The 20,519-nt window shown below is 37.9% G+C and overlaps 1 pseudogene; it reads left to right on the top strand.

Moving 5' to 3' along the window:
- The first annotated feature begins 574 nt into the window (after positions 1–574).
- On the top strand, positions 575–1,204 carry LOC125396626 (ubiquitin-conjugating enzyme E2 variant 2 pseudogene; annotated as a pseudogene).
- The last annotated feature ends 19,315 nt before the right edge of the window (positions 1,205–20,519 follow it).

Here is a 20,519-nt window from a genome sequence, read left to right as displayed (position 1 = left end):
GGAGATCACATTTGTTTACAATGATCATTAGGAAAGTGCTTTCTGAGACCATCAAGTGTGAGGCAGGCCGAGACTGATTTGTATTGCCAGGCATTAACACAGAGCAGTTTATTTTATGATCTAGATAGTACCAATATGTTCATAGTGTGTGTATTTGTGTGGGTGTGTGTATTGGGGTGAAGGAATAGAATTTTGAGCAACATTTTCATGAAAAGAAAAAAAGAACCACTGACTGATATTTAGATAGATAAGATTAGATTATGTGTTATTTGGCCAGAGTAAGGCAGCATTTGTTTGAAGGCTAAGGATGAGAGAAATAATTCAGGAGTAAGACTGCCAGTATTAACATATTGGAATAATGGTAATATGTAAAGGTTCCAAGTAGAAAAACAGGAAGGAGATGTTATCAGACTGTCCTCTTATGTATTCTTATGTATTCGCTACATATGTTATGGCCCCTTCATCTCTTAAGACAATGCTTTCAAAAATTCCCAGAAAAAAGTACATCTTGTTCTTATGCTTTCAATTCTTGTTATAATTGCTTCTGAAATTAGAAGGTCAAACACTGAGCAGGAGAAGATGGCGGTCTCCACAGGAGTAAAAGTTCCTCGGAATTTTCGCTAGTTGGAAGAACTTGAAGAAAGACAGAAAGGAGTAGGTGATGGTATGGTTAGCTGGGGCCTTGAAGATGATGAAGACATGACACTTGCAAGGTGGACCGGCATGATTACTGGGCCACCAAGGACAAACTATGAAAACAGAATATATAGTCTGAAGATAGAATGTGGATCTAAATACTCAGAAGCTCCTCCATCCGTTACATTTGTAACAAAAATTAATATGAATGGGATCAATAATTCCAGTGGAATGGTGGATGAATGAAGCATACCAGTATTAGCAAAATGGCAAAATTCCTATAGCATTAAAGTTGTCCTCCAAGAGCTAAGATGTCTAATGATGTCCAAAGAAAATATGAAGTTTCCACAGCCACCAAAAGGACAGACTTACAACAACTGATTTTAGTGGATCTCAAACTTGTCTTAAATCAACAATCTTCTACTCATGTTAATGTCTTGATTAAATATCACCATGCAAAAAACCCACACATTAAGTAAAAGAATTCCAGCTGGTAAACATGATCTGGACAGTTGTAAGAATATATTTAATATATGTACACCTAGTATGTTTTCAGGTAACAGGAGAAGTGCAGCACAATTTTTCTTTCTCTCCTTAAAGCACTGTCATTTAAACATGAGCCTGAAGTATTCAAAGTTGAATTCAGGTTTTTCAAGACAAAAGCATGGCAAAGAAGTGTTAGATGGCAGTGGAGACCTTTGTCTTTCTGAACAATAAAGTCTCAAGAAGGAAGAACAGAAATGGCATGCTTTATCCATTGTCCTTAGACTACAGCAAACTGTTTAAAGTAGCAGGTATAATGAGTAGTCATAGTTGTGTTAACTCAAAGTGGTGCGGGTGTGGGTGTTGACTACTATAGCATCAAAAATAGCTTCAGGATTGTTTTGATACCTATATTTATAATAAAAAGATGTTTGGGGGGTATTGATGAATCTCTGTTAAAAGCTGTTCCCATTTGTTCTATGTGACAGACATGATAAATATTTGTTTACAGTCTTCGTTTAATAAAACATGCTTAGAGGTTTTTTTTTTTTTAATAAAAAAAGGTCAAACACTATCTCACAAGTGATGAGTCTCAGTCATTCTTGCTGGCGTAGTCAGACCTGTACTCCAGGGAGTGTATCCTTATTTATCCACCCTATGATTTATTAAGAATCTAATTAGTGTCTTTTATATCCAAATAGTAATGTGATTAAGATTTAAATCATATAATCTTCCAGTTAACATCACTGCCAGTGCCACACAGGATTTGCCGAATGCTCCTGGGAATTATATTATAGATTATTCTAAATGGGATGGAGGCAATTACTGCTTATTAAAGGGTGGGAAGTAATGAAGACACATTTAATTACATATAAAAATTTCAGCCAATAGTTGAAAGTAATGAAAATACCTAAGGCAAGAAAAAATGGAACTCTAAGAAAAGGAGGCCATGTTTAGTAGGAAGTATTTTGTACAGAACTATGAAGAACTGGTATATGAGACTTAAGTAAAAATACAGAAAGTAAGACACCAATGACAGAGACACCACATATGCAACATATGGACTCCTGTATATTTAAAGGGCCTAAAAAATAATTCAGTGGCCTCCTTTATCAAAATCCTACCTTCTCTATTCTTTCAATGCTGACAAACTTTCTTTCTTTGAATTTTTTCTCATTATGAACCATAACTATACTTATACATAATTTAATGTTTTCACAGACCCAATCAAATCATTTTGAAATCATCCTGCTTTCACAAAGATTGTCCTCACATAGTTGAAATTATGGCTCACATCTCAGCATTTGATCTCTAGTCTTTGATACACAAAAAGTCTGTAGACATAGAGGTTTCCAAGCAACACTAGCCAATTTTTGTGCATATTCATGAAAAATTGGGCCTTAGGGACTCACGTAGTTCATTGACTTAAAGTAGGACAGTCTACTGCCTGTGCTAGGAAGATGCTTACCCATTAAAAATAAGAGGATGGATCTGTTCTCATCAATCCATAGTTAAGTACCATGATTATTAGCTATCAATAAAAGGAACTGCATTTTGACTCTGCTGACTTCAAACAGATGTGAAAAGCAATGGAGACCATCGGCTTTACTGTAAAATCAGTGAGATGTCCTCTTTCCTAACAGTCTGTACAGAATTCAATAAGCAGTGCAATCCTCACAAGGTGAAATCCACCGGACAAGGTTGTCAAAGAAAATAGGTGGCTCAGTGAACTTGCTTTCATGTCATGTAGGGCTATGTCATAGAATTCTACCTCAGTCAACAAGTGCACACATTGTTGTACTTAATTTGCATATTCAACTAAACAGACAAGAGAGAAACAGAAGTTACTCTCATAAACCTGCAGTCCGGTTGAGAAATTCACTGATGCAACCCTGTTACATAGCCCTCTACTACATTCCTTGTTAAATCATTGACCCTGCTCTCAATGACTCAGACTAAATCCTGAGGAGTGCAGAGTAATCCTGATGGTATAAAAGAACCACAAATTACACACTGTGTCCTCAGCAGTTCTAAACATGGTGGGGACATCATGTCACCTCATGACAAAAGAAAGAATGGAAATGTGATTGAGCACTTCACAGGATCCCATGCTGCAATGGTGCCTAGAATCTAAGACTTAAATTCATCATTGAGAAGTTTCTCTGCAGTGTGACTAACCTTTCTATCTTCTAAGAATACCTTTTCCCCACACAATGGAGGAGGAATGACTTGTTAGCTTTTCACAGCCAACACTGAGAGAAAACGGGTCTCTTAACAGTTTGCTTATTTTTATAACTTTGAGATGATTTTATTTGTGAAACATAACTTCTCATTTTATTACAATAAAAATATATTCCCATTCTAGAAACACTATCCTGACTTGAAAGGATGAGAGAATTCCTCAGAGACTCATGTTCTCAATATTGAAATACTAAGACTATAAAGAAAAATTAGCAGAGGAACCATAAATTACAATTGTATTACACTCTCTATACATTAATATTTTTAGTATGCTTTCTTTTACCTTCTTCAACATTCTCACATGCATACAAAGTTCAAAAGTTGCTTAGCACAACACATCACAAATTTTATAATTAATATGGAGCCATTTCATAGAATGTTTGCATGATCAATTTACAGCTTTTCAGCTGCCATCTTTTGCTGCTGAGATTCATTCTGACTAACGAAAAATATAAATATAATGATAAAAAATTGGAAAATATGTAAAAATACAGAAGCTATTATAGATGAAATGAGATAAGAAGCAAGATATTTTAGGTTTTAGTGGGGGTTATGATATTTTAAAATTTCTAATGATGACTAAGGTGAGTCTTGATATTTTATTTTAAAAATATCCATACAATTGACAGGTATAAAAAGCATTTATTTTACCTTACCAATAAATTAACATTTCTGTTTGTTTTGTAATGAAATTAAAACCCATATATTAATGGGGTGCCCTGTTACTCTCAAATGGAACCCCACACAAAAGGCATCAGTCATTAGTGTTACTTAGGAGAAGGTAGTCAGAAAACAGATTAATGGGGAGAAATGCTACTATGGTCGGACCATTTGCAAGGTGTTTGTGTGTGTGTGTGTGTGTGTATAAAAGAATCCTTACCAAGACCTTGGGAGTCAAATGTTTGTCAGTAGTGGAATTGCTGCGGGAGTACCTTCTGCTCCTTCAGCCAATAGTCGCTGAAGTACGAGCCCACAATGCTGCGGGAGCACCTTCCACTCCTTCAGCCAATAGCCGCTGAAATACCAGCCCACTGGGACGTGCTATATTTCTCTTTAAAAAAGAGCGACAAGCCTCGGGTCAGCCTCTTGGTTCCAGCACTTGGTTCCAGCTCCTGCTCCAGCAACTAGGCTCCTTTCCTGATGGTTTGTGTGTATGTAAGTTTTACCCCCCAAAAATAAATTCCCCTTTAATACCTAACTGGTGTGGGATTGTTTCACCATTATCTGGCACCCTGCCATCTGTAGTATGAGGGCCGACTTGTTGGGGTCTCTGTCCAGCCCGGTACCCCACAACCGGCATGCCCCAAAGAGAAAATCACACAGAGGACTCCATAAGATTATAAACTGATTGACCCATTAGGTCAGGTTTCTTATTAGTCCTTGTAACTTATATTAATCCATTATCGTTATCTATGTTAACCACACGACTCAGTACCTTACACATGTTCCCTCTTTGGTGGTCTGGGCAGGAATAGCAGAATGCGCTTCCTCCTTCCTAGCCTTCTCCTGTTCTCATCACCCTGCCTCTACTTCCTGTCTGGTTGACCCGCCTATACTTCCTGCCTGGCCAATCAACGTTTTATTAAAATACATGATTGACAGAATACAGACAATTCTCCCACACCATGGACTTATGTGAGACAGTTTGTCATAAAAAGGAGGCATTGAAGTTTTTTTTTTTTCTAAATGTATTGCCTAGGAGTGGGTAAATGATTAAGGCAGACAATGCTGGACTGATGAGGACTTGAGAGAAGACCCAGAGCCAACATCAAGGAGCAAGATATCTTGACAAGTATTGAGCTTATAATGCCAACGACAGATAGAAGGGGATGGCAAATCCTTGGGGCTCTCTGTTCAGTCAGCTCAGTCTATATGGTAAGTTTATGGCATTTGAGAGACCATGTCAAAAAGAAAGAAAATAAGCACACACTCACAAACAAGGTTGCCTGTGTCTGAAGACTGACAGCTTCCACAAAATAGAGAGCAAACATGAACACAAAGACAAACACAAAATCTTCATTCATTCATTCATAACCTAAGTCCACACACAATTGTTCATCAAGGTCATGTGAAGGACTAACTTCTATGCCTATATTAACCTCAAAGTGATATTCACCAACCTGCTTGATTAAACTTAACTCTCTGGAAAATAAGTGTGCCTACAGAATTAAGTTTTCAGTATAGAATATCATCTAACAAGCAAGAGGGTGACTTTGTGGAAATCATTAAAATTATTTGAAGAGGAACTGTTGTGAGTTTCAAAAAGTAAAAGAGCTTCAAAAAGTAAATCAGAGCACAGAGCTGTGCTCTGATTTACAACAGGCTGTAACACATAGTAACTTCCTCTAGGTTGAGTATTCCTAAGGTATTTTATATTTTAAACAAGCCTGCTCTTCTCCTGTGCTTGATGTCTCTGATTTCTATAAACCAAACATAACATTGTAAAATTGAAGCAAAGGATGCATCCTTTTACATGTTCAGCTAACCATGAGTAGTCATATTCTATAATTTCACTTTAAAATATAAATTGTAATCTTCTAAATGACTGTGTGTTATTTGGTAACACTTCAAGTTACATTTGAATACATTTTCTTTGGTGATCCTTGAAAACCACTTTAGATTTTTTATATAATGTATGCAACATGTCTGATATACTGTGTCATTCATACTACAGACTATTGATCAGGTTCCATGCTAGCTGGAAATAATTAAGCTTCCAAGCCAAAGGTTCAGGAGGTGTCATGAATACCTACGTTGCAGTCAAGGAAAGCACTGAAAAGTCCCTTGTTTTCTTGAACTTAGAATATTAACCTATCTTTCAATTAATGTTTTCTATTATTTATATTATTTAGGCTTGAATAGGGATAGCATGTAAGAATGATAACTTTGTTAACAGTAGTAACAGTAATAGTTATTATTTAATACTACCTATTATCCAACAGAATATAAGTGAGCTCTATTACTTACTGACATCATAGACTACTGAAGACATTCTTTATTCATATTGTGATCTTGAGAAGAAAGTTGCAAGGAATAGTTTTTCTTGATATCATATAATGCTATTTCTCAAAGTTGAAAGAAAATTGACCATGTGTTAGTCAATTTTTTAATTAATAAGTTTATTTTTTAATGAAAACCATCTTTTCTCATTTTACATACCAATACCAGTTCCTACTCCCTCCCCTCCTCCCACTCCCTTCAACTTCCACCCCAACCCCACCACTTATTCACTCCTCAGAGAGGATAGGGCTTCCCCTGGAAAGTCAACAAAGTCCACCAAATTGCTTTGAGGCAGGACAAAGTCCCTCCCCACTATACTCAGGCTGAGCAAGATATCCCTTCAATGAGAATGGGTTCCAAAATGCTGGTACAAGCTATAGGGATAGATCCTCATCTCTCTGACAATGTTCCCACACTCTGCTCTAGCCATACAACTGTTACCACTTTCAGAAGGCCTAGTTTGGTCCTATGCTGTATCAATCAATTTTAAAAGAAGTGGTTGAAAAAAGTCCTTTTGAAACTTTTATTTTTTATATAAAGTGATCCAGTTAGAACTAATAGCAGTAATGAATAAAAATAAATTGCATTGAATTTGTGCTTAGAATACACAAGGTGATTGATATTTCTTATTTTAGTTGACATAAGGGCACAAAAGAATCAGGAACATAATCTATTTCAAAAATAATTAACAATTACAAATTATCTACAGAGCTTTGCATTGCTCTATCTTCAATGCACATCTAACCATTCCACAGAGCAATTAATAGCGTTCTGGTTCTCCTCTTAGCAATACACATAAACATTCTAACCATGTTTATTGAACTGTAGAAACTAACCCTTATATGCCTTTAATTGATATTTTCAGACATGTTATAATAAGACTTTTGTCGCCTAATGGAAATTGAGAAAATGCATTTATTACCAGAGTTATCTTGTACTTTTCTTATATGATTTAACATTTTCTTTAAAAATTCAAACAATTTTCTTGAATATTCACATTTATAATTTGCTACATTTTTCCTTAGCTTTATTTTTCTCTATATATATGATGAACTATTGTCATCTCTCTATATATACATATATATATATATATATATATATGAAACTCACACACACACACACACACACATATATACTTGCTTTACATATTTTTTTAAATGTTTCATCTGGAAACTATGATCAATCATCTTAAATTGTTTATAACATCTACAATTAAGAATATTTTCCCATGCATACCTTGAACTGACCTACATGTCTCCTCTCTGATAAATACTTTTCAGAATAAGTTTTGAAAAGGAGGAAACAACCAACAGTACCACCCAGCTATGACACCTATGAACCACATCAATGACCACCAATTCATGACAGCCCTCAGGGTGAAATAGTGGTGAGTACGGCTTGGCAGTAACCAGCAGCTCTCTAATTAGACTTTAGATCTCTGCAAGAAGAGAGAAATCATGCCTTGTAACAAGGTAAACAACCAAGGGGTAGTAAAGTCATGCATTTTGAATGAAAGCCTGTAACTACCACTTTAATAAATAATCCCTAACTAAATTCTAAATATTTGTCCCTATATCCAGAGAGAAATGTAATCTTCACCACTCATCAGGGACACTTCTCTTTATAATAGATAAAAACCATTACAGAAAACCACAGTCAATCAAAATTCAGAATTTTAGTGCTGAGCCCCACTGGATACATCTGCAAAACAATTCCTACACCTAAGACTCAAGGATAATTGCAGAAAAAGAGGCAGAAAACTTTTAAAATCTAAAAGATTAAGGCAATTTTTTTAAAAGTTTATTAATTTATAAAAGTTTCCATTTCTGCCCCTCCTCCCAACAACCTCCTACTCCCCCCACTCACTCTTCTAGTCCCTCTCCATCCCTAACAGCAGTCAGGGTTTCCTGCCCTGTGGGAAGTTCCTCCCACCTCCCTCCAGGTCCAGGAAGGTGCGCCTCCAAACAGACTGGATCCCAAAAATCCAGTATATGCAGAGGAAACAAGTCCCAGTGTCATTGTCAATGGCTTTTCAGAAAGACACCTTGCCAGCCACATTCGGAGAATCCGGCCAAATTCAGAGAATCTGGTTGGATCACATGCTCGTTCAGACCCAGTCCAACTGGCCTTGGTGAACTCTCATTAGATCAGTCCCCTTGTATCAGTGGGTGATCGCACCCCTCGTGGTCCTGTCTTTCTTGTTCATGTTCTCCCTCCTTCTGCTCCTCATTTAGACCTTGGGGGCTCAGTCCAGTGCTCCAATGTGGGTCTCTGTCTCAATCTCCATCCATCAACAGGTTAAGGTTCCCTCTGGTCTTGCCTTCTTTGCTCATGTTCTCTTTCCTTCTGCTTCTCGTTTGGACCTAGGGAGTGAAGTCCAGTGTTCCAATGTGGATCTCTGTCTCTATCTCCATCTATCGACAGATGAAGGTTCTATGGTGATACACAAAATATTCATCAGTATGGTTATGGGCAAAGGCCGGTTCAGGCACCCTCTCCTCTGTCCAGAGAACAATCTGGGGATCTCTCCTTGGACCTGGGATCCCCTTTATGATCAAGTCTCTTGTAAACCCTAAAATGACGCCCTTAGTTGAGATATATACTTCCCTGCTTCCATATCCATCCTTCCTCCCTCCCCCATCTCAATGCCCCGAGCTTTCCTCATTCCTCCCCTACTCCCTTTTCTCTAACCCTCTCCCCTTCCAACAACCCCCCACCCCCCCCCCCCCCACTCACGCGAGGTTGCCTGGCACGCTTGTCTACTTTCAATCTCCAGGAGGATAACTAGATGATTTTCTTCAGGTTCACCTTCTTATTTAGCTTCTCTAGGTCATTAATAAAAGGCTCAAAGACCTTTAATTATGGCTAGAATCCACATATGAGCGAATACATACCATATTCCTCTTTTTGGGTCTGGGTTACCTCACTAAGTAAAGCGTTTTCTATGTCCATCCATTTGCATGCAAAATTCAAGATGTCATCGTTTTTTACCGCTGAGTAAAACTCTAATGTATATATGTTCCACACCTTTTTAAACCATTCTTCTATTGACGGGCACCTAGGTTGTTTCCAGGTTCAGGTTATTACAAATAGTGCTGCTATGAACATACTTGAACAAATGCTTTTGGGGTATGATAGGGCATCTCTTGGGTATATTTCCAAGAGTGGAATTGCTGGGTCTTGAGGGAGGTTGACTCCCAGTTTCCTGAGAAACAGCCACACAGATTTCCACAGTGGCTGCACAAGTTTCCATTCCCACCAACAATGGATGAGAGTTCCCCTCTCTCCACATCCTCTCTAGCATAGGCTATCATTTGTGTTTTTGACTTTAGCTAATCTGACCGGTGTCAAAGAGTATCTCATAGTTGTCTTGATTTGCATTTCCCTGATCGCTAAGGATGTTGAGCATGACCTTAAGTGTCTTTTGGCCATTCGAAGTTCTTCTGCTGAGAATTCTCTGTTCAGATCAGCACCCCTTTTTTTAATTGGGTTAATTAGAGTTTTATTGTCTAGTTTTTTGAGTTCTTTGTATATATTGGAGATCAGGCCTTTATCTGATGAGGGGTTGGTGAAGATCTTCTCCCAGTCAGAAGGTAGCCTTTTTGTCTTACGGACGGTGTCCTTTGTTTTACAGAACCTTCTCAGTTTCAGAAGGTCCCATTTATTCATTGATTCTCTCATTGTCTGTGCCACTGGGGTTCTACCTAGGAAGTGGTCTCCTGAGCCTATGTCTTGTAGACTACTTCCCACTTTCTCTTCTATCTGGTTCAAAGTGGTCAGATTAATGTTGATGTCTTTAATCCATTTGGACTTGAGTTTTGTGCATGGTGATAGATATGGATCTACTTTCATTCTTCCACAGGTTGACATCCAGTTATGCCAGCACCATTTGTTAAAGATGCTTTCCTTCTTCCATTGCATAACTTTAGCTCCTTTGTCGAAAATCAAGTGTTCATAGGTTTGTGGGTTAATATCTGGGTCTTCTATTCGATTCCCTAGGTTGACTTCTCTGTTCTTATGCCAGTACTAAGCTGTTTTCAATACTGTAGCTGTGTAATAGAGTTTGAAGTCAGGGATGGTAATGCCTCCAGAAGTTCCTTTATTATATAAGATTGTTTTGGCTATCCTGGTTTTTTTTTTTGTTTTTCCATATAAAATTGTTTATTCTCTCAAGGTCTGTGAAGAAGTTTGTTGGAATTTTGATGGGGATTGCATTGAATCTATAGATTGCTTTTGGTAGAATTGCTGTTTTTACTATGTTGATCCTCCCAATCCAAGAGCAGGGGAGTTCTTTCCATTTTCTGGTATCCTCCTTAAATTCTTTCTTCAAAGACTTAAAGTTCTTGTCAAATAGGTCTTTCACTTCCTTGATCAGAGTTATCCCAAGATATTTTATGCTATTTGTGGCTATCGTGAAAGGTGAAGTCTCTCTGATTTCCATCCCTGCTTCTTTATCCTTTGTGTATAGGAGGGCAACTGATTTTTTGGAGTTGATTTTGTATCCTGCCACATTACTAAAGGTGTTTATCAGCTGTAGGAGTTCTTTGGTAGATTTTTTGGGGTCGCTCATGTATGCTATCATATTGTCTGCAAATAACGAGAGTTTAACTTCTTACTTTCCAATTTGAATCCCCTTGATCCCCTTATGTTGTCGTATTGCTATTGCTAGAACTTCAAGCACTATATTGAATAGGTATGGGGAGAGTGGACACCCTTGTCTTGTTGCTGATTTCAATGGAATGGCTTGGAGTTTCTCTCCATTCAGTTTGATGTTAGCTGTTGGCTTGCTGTAAATAGCTTTTTATTATATTTAGGTATGATTCTTGTATCCCCAATCTCTTCAACACCTTTATCATAAAGGGTTGTTGAATTTTGTCAAATCCTTTTTCAGCATTTAATGAGATGATCATATGGGTTTTTTTTCTTTCAGTTTATTTATATGATGGATTACATTGATAGATTTGTGTATGTTGAACCAGCCCTGCATCTCTGGGATGAAGCCTACTTGAACATAATGGATAATTTTTCTAATGTGCTCTTGGATTCGGTTTGCCAGTATTTTGTTGAGAATTTTTGCATCTATGTTCATGAGTGAGATTGGCCTGTAATTCTCTTTCTTGGTTGTGTCTTTATGTGGTTTTGGTATCAGGGTAACTGTAGCTTCATAAAAAGAGTTTGGCTTCTGTTTCTATATTGTGAGATACCTTAAGGTGTAAGGTATCAGCTCTTTCTGGAAGTGTTGGTAGAATTCTGCATTGAAACCATCTGGCCCTGGGCTTTTTTTTTGGTCGGGAGGTTTTTGATTACAGCTTCTAATTCTTTGAGATTAACAGGTCTATTTAGATTGGTCACCTGGTCTTGATTTAACTTTGGTAAATGGTATTTGTCTAAAAACCAATCCATTTCTTGTACATTTTCCAACTTTGTGCCATATAAACTTTCGTAGTAAGGTCTAATGATTCTCTGAATTTCCTCTGTGTCTGTTGTTATGTCCCCCTTTTCATTTCTGATCTTATTAATTTGAGTGTTCTCTCTCTGCCATTTGATTAGTTTGGCTAGCGGTTTGTCAATCTTGTTGATTTTCTCCAAAAACCAACTTTTTGTTTCATTGATTCTTTGGATTGTTTTCTGTGTTTCTGTTTTGTTGATTTCACACCTCAGTTTGATTATTTCCAGTCTTCTACTCCTCTTGGGTGAATCTGCTTTTTTTCTTCAGAGCTTTCAGGTGTGCTGTTAAGTCTCCAATGTGTGCTTTCTCCGTTTTCTTTAATTGGGCACTTAGTGCTATGAACTTTCCTCTTAGCACTGCTTTCATAGTGTCCCATAGGTTTGAGTATGTTCTGTCTTTATTTTCATTAAATTCAAGGAAGACTTTAATTTCTTTCTTTATTTCTTCCTTGACCCAGGGATGATTGACTAGTTGACTGTTCAACTTCCACGCATTTGTAGGCTTTCTGGTGGTCGAATTGTTATTGAATTCTAACTTTATTCCATTGTGATCCGACAAGACACAGGTGGTTACTAATATTTTTTTTTGTATCTGTGGAAGTTTGCTTTGTTACCGAGTATGTGGTCATTTTTCGAGAAGGTTCCATGAGCTGCAGAGAAGAAGATATACTCTTTCCTTCTTGGGTGGAATGTTCTATAGATATCTGTTAAGTTCATTTGATTCATTACCTCCAGTAATTCTCTTATTTCTCTGTTGAGTTTCTGTCTGATTGACCTGTCCATTACTGAGAGAGGTGTGTTGAAGTCTCCTACTGTTAGTGTGTGTGGTTTGATGACTGCCTTGAGTTCTAAAAGATTTTCTTTTACATAAGTGGGTGCTTTTATATTAGGGGCATAGATACTCTGGATTGAGACTTTCTCCTGATGAATTGTTCCTGTTATGAGTATGAAATGTCCATCTCCATCTCTTCTAATTGATTTTAGTTTGAAGTCAATTTTGTTAGATATTAGAATGGCCACAGCCACTTGTTTCTTAGGTCTGTTTGCTTGGAAAGCCTTTTCCCAACCCTTTACTCTGAGTAGATGTCTATCTTTGTGGTTGAGGTGTGTTTCTTGTAAACAGCAGAATGTTGGATCCTGTTTTCGTATCCGATGTCTTAGTCTGTGCCTTTTTAAAGGTGAGTTGAGTCCATTAATATTAGGTGATATTAATGACCCATGGTTGTCGATTCCGGTTTATTTGTGTGTGTGTGTGTAGTAGTAGTATTTGTGTGTTTCTTTTCTTTGAGTTATGGTTGTGAAGGGTCGCTAGATGTCTGGGTTATTGTAGGCAGTGTTGGCAATGTTAGATTCCTTGGGTTGTGAATTTCCTTCTTTTACTTTCTGTCAGGCTAGATTCGTTACTACAAATTGTTTAAATTTATTTTTATTCTGGAATATTTTGTTTTCTCCGTTGATAGTGAATGATAGCTTGGTTGGGTATAGTAGTCTGGGCTTGCATCCATGGTCTCTTAGTTTCTGCAGTACCTCTATCCAGGACCTTCTGGCTTTCATGGTTTCAATAGAGAAGTCCAGTGTAAGCCTGATAGGTTTACCTTTATAAGTTACTTGACCTTTTTCCTTTGCAGCTCTTAATATTCTTTCTTTAATCTGTATGTTTTGCGTTTTGATTATTATATGGCAAGGGGATTTTTTTTTTTGATCCCGTCTATTCAGTGTTCTTTATGCTTCTTGAACCTCCATAGGAATATCGTTCTTTAGGTTGGGAAAGTTTTCTTTTATAATTTTGTTGAATATATTTTCTGGGCCTTTGATCTGCAATTCTTCTCCTTCTTCAATCCCTATGATTCTTAGGTTTGGTTTTTTTATTGTGTCCCAGATTTCCTGAATGTTTTGTGAAGAGAATTTGTTGGATTTGTCGTTTTCTTTGATCAGAGCGTTTATTTTCTCTCTGGTATCTTCAGAATCTGAGATTCGTTCTTCTATCTCTTATATTCTATTGGTTATGCTTGATTCTGTAGTCTCCGTTCATGTACCTAGGTTTTCCATATCCAGCCGGTTCTCGGTTTGTGTTTTCTTCATTGCCTCTATTTCAGTTTTCAATTCTTGAACTGTTTCTTTTACCTGTTTGATTGTTTTTTCTTGGTTTCCCAGGGTATCATTCACAGATTTACTCATTTCTTCAAACTTTTTGTTATACTTCTCATCCAATTCTTTAAGGGAGTTATTCATATCCTGTTTAAGGGACTCTATTGCTTTCATAATGGCACTTTTTTCCACTTCTTTTGGAATAAGGTGTTCAAGTCCTTCTATTGTAGGGTTGTTGGGATCTGGTGTTTTCGTGTTGTTTTTCAGATTGTTGGAGGAGGTCTTTTCTTGGCGTCTGCCCATCTCTTCCTTCAAATGCTCTCCATTGGATCTTCTGGTACCGGGTTAGGTTCCCTTGTTGGGCAGGGACTTCACTGACAGAAGTCCTCCCTTTCCTCAGGCAGGCTATTGAAACACAGGCAGTCCCTCTTTCCAGGTTGCGACTACAGCCCAGGCCCAGTGCGCAGGGCAGCTGAGCTGGGGAAATTTTATGCCCCCCTCCGATATCTGTCTGCTCGAAATCAGTGCCCCTTGCTGGTCGGGAATGTTGCTGAGCTGACACAGGTCCCACCTGTACTCAGACAGGCTTTTAAAACACAGGAACTGTCTCCTGCTGGGACGCGCCTACAGCCTAGGCCCAGAGCACAAGGCAGCTGAGCTGGGGAAATTTTATGGCCCCAGGAGGAAGGGGGAAATATAGGAAGGTGTACCTGGATGGAAGGTGGGATGGCAGGCGGGAGAGCTCAGCAGGGTGGAGCCACCACTGCAGCGTGATTTGGGAGTCTGTGGGGTTGGGGAAAGTCTGAACTCTTCCTCGCTAGGCTCCTGCCATGGGCCAGAAGCAAACTCACCCCTCCGATTGCTGTCTGTTAGAAGTCAGTGCCCCATGCTGGTCAGGAATGTTGCTTAGCTGACACAGGGCCCACGTGTCCTCAGGCAGGCTTTTAAAACACAGGAACTCGATTAAGGCAATTTTTAATTCTACACAGTATAACTAAGATTATGTCACAATTTTAACACGTAAAGTTTCACCAACACAGCTGCCTAAGCAAGTCTTGACTAGATAGGACTATATCAATAGACATGCTATGTGGAAGAAGGAATTATTATGAGATTACAACCATAGACAAAGGATTACAGACAAAAAAGGTATGCTGAGGGTTAGAGAAATAGTCTTCCCCAGGGAAGAGCCTTCAAATTCGTTATTCAATACCAAATGATCATCCCTGAAAACTTATATATATAAAAGTAACATTATATAGACTGAAAGATTGTATTTTTATATTTAAATTATATATGGATATACACATATGTATATTCACATAAGTATGTACATATGTATGCCAAAATTAATGCAAAAGAGGCAATGGATTTGATAGACAGCAAGTTGGACAAGTCAACTGGAGGGATTGGAAGGTAGAAATGAAAGGAAAATAATACAATTTTATTAATAATCTCAAAAAATATATAATCTTAACACTCAACAGTGAAACAGAGGTGAATCTCTGAGTTAAAGGCCAGCCAGAAATACAGTCAGATCCTGTCTCAAAAATAAATGAAAATACCAAGCACATTTGTGCTGGATAGTTTTCTGTCAACTTGTGCCATTATGGCCATGTGGTCATCAGAGCTAGAAAATGTAGATGGATATGAAGAAGATAGTATCACTCTAATATGTGTAATCATCTCCAGGTAATACCATGGAAGGAGCTTCTATCATTTTCTGCTGTGGAATCATAATGTTTCCAGATCAGAAGTGCTGTGTTACCCTCATTGGCCTTCAGGGCAGACAGCATAAACAATGTATAATATTAATAGTCCTCCCAAGCTAGTAAGTAGACTCAGTCTGCTTAGCTCCTCAGAAACAATAATATTGGGTGCATTCAGAGATGTTATGTCATACATAGGACCAAACTGTTTATTTGTAAGCTGTTTGGATTTGTAAACAAGATTTTCCTCCACACATTGAGTTGACACCAGAGGAGCTAAAAATTATGGCCACAGAAATACATCAATTTTATCTTCCCAAGGGAAGAATAGGTTTGTTTACAAGTTTAAAACCAATTTCTCCCTTTATGAAGTACAACTTTATTGTCTTCATCAATGCAATAGCAGTACTCAACCTTCATCCTTCCAGTGTCTGAACATGTACAAGAGTAAAGTTTGGATCTTCTAATAGCTAACTCTCTGCACAATTTATTTACATCTAAAGGTGCATGAAGAAAATATTCTATATAAGGCCACATTAGATGCAATAGTTCTATAAATGTGCACCTGAAATTTAGGTGAACAAATAAACTCTTACCGTGACAATATAAAGAAATCTTTAAAAGTCCACAAACATTATACATACACCACTACCCACCCCCACACACCATATGGTTTAGTATTATCCCTGAAAATAATTCTGATAATGCTGTTTCTAAATTCAACTCACTTGGGTAAATATGAAGGTGTAACTTAAGCATTTTAAAGATAACTGGACCATAGAAACATGTTGACAGAGGTTTTTGTCCTGCCCATTTCCCGCAGTTGTTAAGTCCCAAAGAAACACACAGAGGTCTACATTAATTATAAATTGATTGGTCTAGTAGCTCAGACTTCTTATTAACTCTTATAACTTATATTAGCTCATTATTCTATTCTAGGTTAGCCACGTGGCTCAGTACCTTGTCTGGCGAGACTGTCACATCTTGCTTCCTCTGCAACTGGGTCACTACTGCAGAATGAAACTTCCCTCTTCCCAGAATTCTCATTGTGCTGCCTCTACTTCCTGCCTGGCTACTGGCCAACCAGCATTTATTAAACAAGTAGAAGAATCAAATCTTTACCAGATAAAACCATTGTCCCACATCACTTCCCCCACTCCTTTAAAAAAAATACAAAACAAGAACTTTGAATCTAATAACCTTTGTTTGTCTTTTTGTCCAGATCATTATCCATAATATTTTGCAATGGATACTCTAAACAAAAATAAATATCCCAAATTCATATTTTGGGGAATGTGGACATTGTTTTCTAGGCTACCTCCTGCTGATTGGGGGTACTGATAATTTTATGCAGACCCAAAGAAAATTTAGAATTATGATCAAGTCCTGACTGAAGTATCCTGTGAGGCTGGATCATTCCAGGCAACAGTCTTGAACTTTTTCTGGATGTAGATCTCAGACATCTGGGTCATCTCTTCCTACCGAAGATTTCTCAGGTCGTCTTCCTTGATAAATCCCAATTTTTCTTAACTCAGAATGAATCCACAACCTCTCATTTCCTGTGGAAATAAAAGCAAATTCTCTTCTCCAAAGAAATATAGCTTTTGACTTTAATTTTGAAGTCAAAGTATTTTCAAAATGCCTATCTTAAATCAATTCAGCAGCATTTATAAACAAATATCTTAAGCAACTGTTGCGCCTTTCTCAGCTATCAAACAATTCAAAGACAACACAATAATATACAGTATTCAGACACTCCATGTATTTTCCATCTTTATGTGGTTTTATTTTAAACTGTGTTTCTTTTATTTTTATTTTTAATTTTTGATTTTTTGAGACTAGGTTTCTTGTGTATCTTTGGCTGTCCTGGAATTCACTCTGTAGTCCAGGCTGTCGAACTCACAGAGATCTACCTGTCTCTGTCTCCCAAGTGCTGGGATTAAAGGTATATGCCACAGCACCTTGAACTCACAGAGATTCTTCTACATCTCCTTCCCAATTGTTGGGATTAAAGGTATTGGCACCAATCCCAACTACTCTTTTTTTTTTCTTTTTCCTTTTTAGGACTTTATGCTTTTTTTCCCCCAAGATTATATCTTTAAACACATAGTAAACTATTTAGAGGTTTTCTTCTTTTAATCTGTCTTTACTATATATGTCTCACTTTGTCTGACCATATGAACTTTAATTTGCTTAGCAATATGGCTTGGATTAAAACCGAGTTTTTGACTACTGGATCCAGCCCATTCTTTAGCTTTCTAAGATTCCAGCCTCCTGGTGGAGGTACCAGCCAGGGCCATGTTTATTGCCACAACTCTATGGCATTTCAAAGTTCCTGCCACCATCAAAAAACATGACGTTAGCTTTTCATCAACACCATTTAAATGTTTCATGGAAGGACTTCTTAAAAGAGCCCCAAGATTTTGCAGCTAAAACTGAGTCAGGAAGCCTCTATTAAATGAGAGCACTTGTCTCTAGCAAGCAGAGCTCACCCAAAAAAGTGCTGCTATCAATGAGCTGTACTTTACTTCTTTTTCTGTCTAGAATTACTTCCAAAGCTCTCTCAGGCTTTATGTGGATGAAGATTTCCTACATTCAGTGCCAGATGATGGCAGAAGTCATAAAATAATTCCACACCTGTTTAAAATTATGAAAAATAAAAAGTTATTTATTTAAGGAAAACTGGCACATCTTTGTGATAGATAATAGTCCTCTTAGTGAACAGGAGCAGAGTCTAGCAGCTGGAAGACAGAGACAGTAGCAAGAAAGTGAGTACATGCTTTACAGCCACATTTACAGTATAAGAGACCATGCCCAAGTGGACTGGCATCTGAAATGCTATTGGCTGCAGAAATGAAATGTGCTCCCACCGCAGAAACAGAACTCAATATGTAGTTGTATTTTTTTTCTCACTCTGTATTTTGAGATCTTAACACTTTAGCATGACACTTTGGCTATGCATGTTAAAAGCAGAATTTAAACCTGTTTTCTGCTGGGAAAAAATTATTTACCCATTTCCCTAACCTGTGCAGCAGGAGCCCTAGATGAGCTAGCATTCTTGTGATAATGCGATGTTATATGCCAAAATGAAGGACTTTCCAAATCTAAGGAAAGTCTCTTTTCTTTTCAGCGATCATATGCAATTGGAATGGGAGGTTAATGATAAATATATAACCGCAATTGACTTTTAAATGTTAAATATTTCCAGAGCCAAAGCAGATTAATTTATTTCATTATTCAGTGGTTCTGGGCAGTTATTCAAGTAGTGATGCATGAACTTAAAATCTATGAAAACTGGAGAAAATAAGCAGAATTTTTGATGGGTACATTACACCATTTTGTTAAGATAAAATATGAAGTTTTTTTAAAAACTTTAATCACACCTTTTAAAAATATTTACCTAAAACTTATCTGTACAAAAATAAATATTCTATCCAATCCAATTTTTCTTACTTTGGTGATTCTTTGTTGTTACTTGATTTTTTTCTTCAAAATTTTCACTTCTTCCCTTCCTCTCACTTCCCTTCTTCTCCCCCACTCACACTCCTCTTCCTCCACCTTCTATCCTCCAGTCCTAAGAGACAGCAGGGTACCTTGCCCTGTGGGAAGTCCAAGGCCTCCATTCAGGCTTAAGAAAGTATGCATCCACACAGAATAGGATCCCAAAAAGCCAGTACATGCAGTACAGACAAATCCCATTGCCATTATCAATGGCTTCTCAGTCTGCCCCAATTCTCAGCCACATTCAGAGGGTCCAGTTTGATCCCATGCTCATTCAGTCCTAGTCCAGCTGGATTTGGTGAGCTCCCATTATATTAGGCACACTGTCTCAGTGGGTAGAACAACCCCTCGTGGTCCTGACTTCCTTTTTCATATTCTCCCTCCTTCTGCTCTTCAACTGGACCTTGGGAGTTCATTCCATTGCTCCTACGTGGGTCTCTGTTTCTATCTCCATCTGTTGCCAGACAAAGGATCTATGGTGTTATTCAAGATAGTCATCAGGCTGACAACTGGACAGGGTCAGTTCAGGCACCTTCTCCTCCACTGTCCTGGATCCTAGTTGGGGTCATCCCTGTGGAGACCAGGGAAATCCTCTAGAGCCAAGCCTTTTGCCAATCCCAAAATGACTCCCTTAACTAAGATATTGTCTTCACTGTTCACATATCACTCCTTCCTCCATTTCAATCATCCCTCTCCCCCAAGCTCTCCCCAAAACTTCCCTTCTCCCTTCTTTCTCCCATTCCCCCACCCTACCACCATCCCATACTCTCAACTTTTGCCTGCGAATCCTGTCTGCTTTCAATTTCCAGGACATATCTACCTATGTTTTTCTTTGGGTTCACCTTATTACTTAGGTTCTCTAGCATTGCGAACCATAAGCTCAATGCCCTTTGTTTATGGCTAGAATGCACTAACGAGTGGGTACATACCATATTCATATTTTTGGGTCTGGGTTATCTCACTCAGGATAGAACTTTCTTTTTCCATTTATTTGCATGAAAAATTCAAGATGTCATTGTTCTTTACCACTGAGTAGTACTCTAAAGTGTATATTTGCTACACCTTCTTTATCCATTCTTCTACTGGGGGCATATAAGTTATTTACAGGTTCTGGCTGTTACAAATAATGATGCTTTGAACATAGTTGAACAAATGCTTTTGTAGTATGATTGAACATCTCTTGGGTATATTCACAAGAGTGTTATTCCTTTATCCTGAGATAGGTTGACTCCCAATTTTCTGAGAAATCGCAACACTGATTTCCAAAGTGGTTGCACAAGTTTTCATTCCCACCAACAATAGAGGAGTGTTCCCCTTACTCCACATCTTCTCCAGCATAGGTTAACATTGGTGTTTTGATTTTAGGCATTCTGACAGGTGTAAGATGGCATCTCAAAGTTGTTTTGATTTGCA

Source organism: Myodes glareolus, chromosome 8 (genome assembly GCF_982192425.1).
Source record: "Myodes glareolus chromosome 8, mMyoGla1.1, whole genome shotgun sequence".
NCBI classification, from domain to species: Eukaryota; Metazoa; Chordata; class Mammalia; order Rodentia; family Cricetidae; genus Myodes; species Myodes glareolus.
This window is presented reverse-complemented; position numbering and strand designations above follow the sequence as displayed.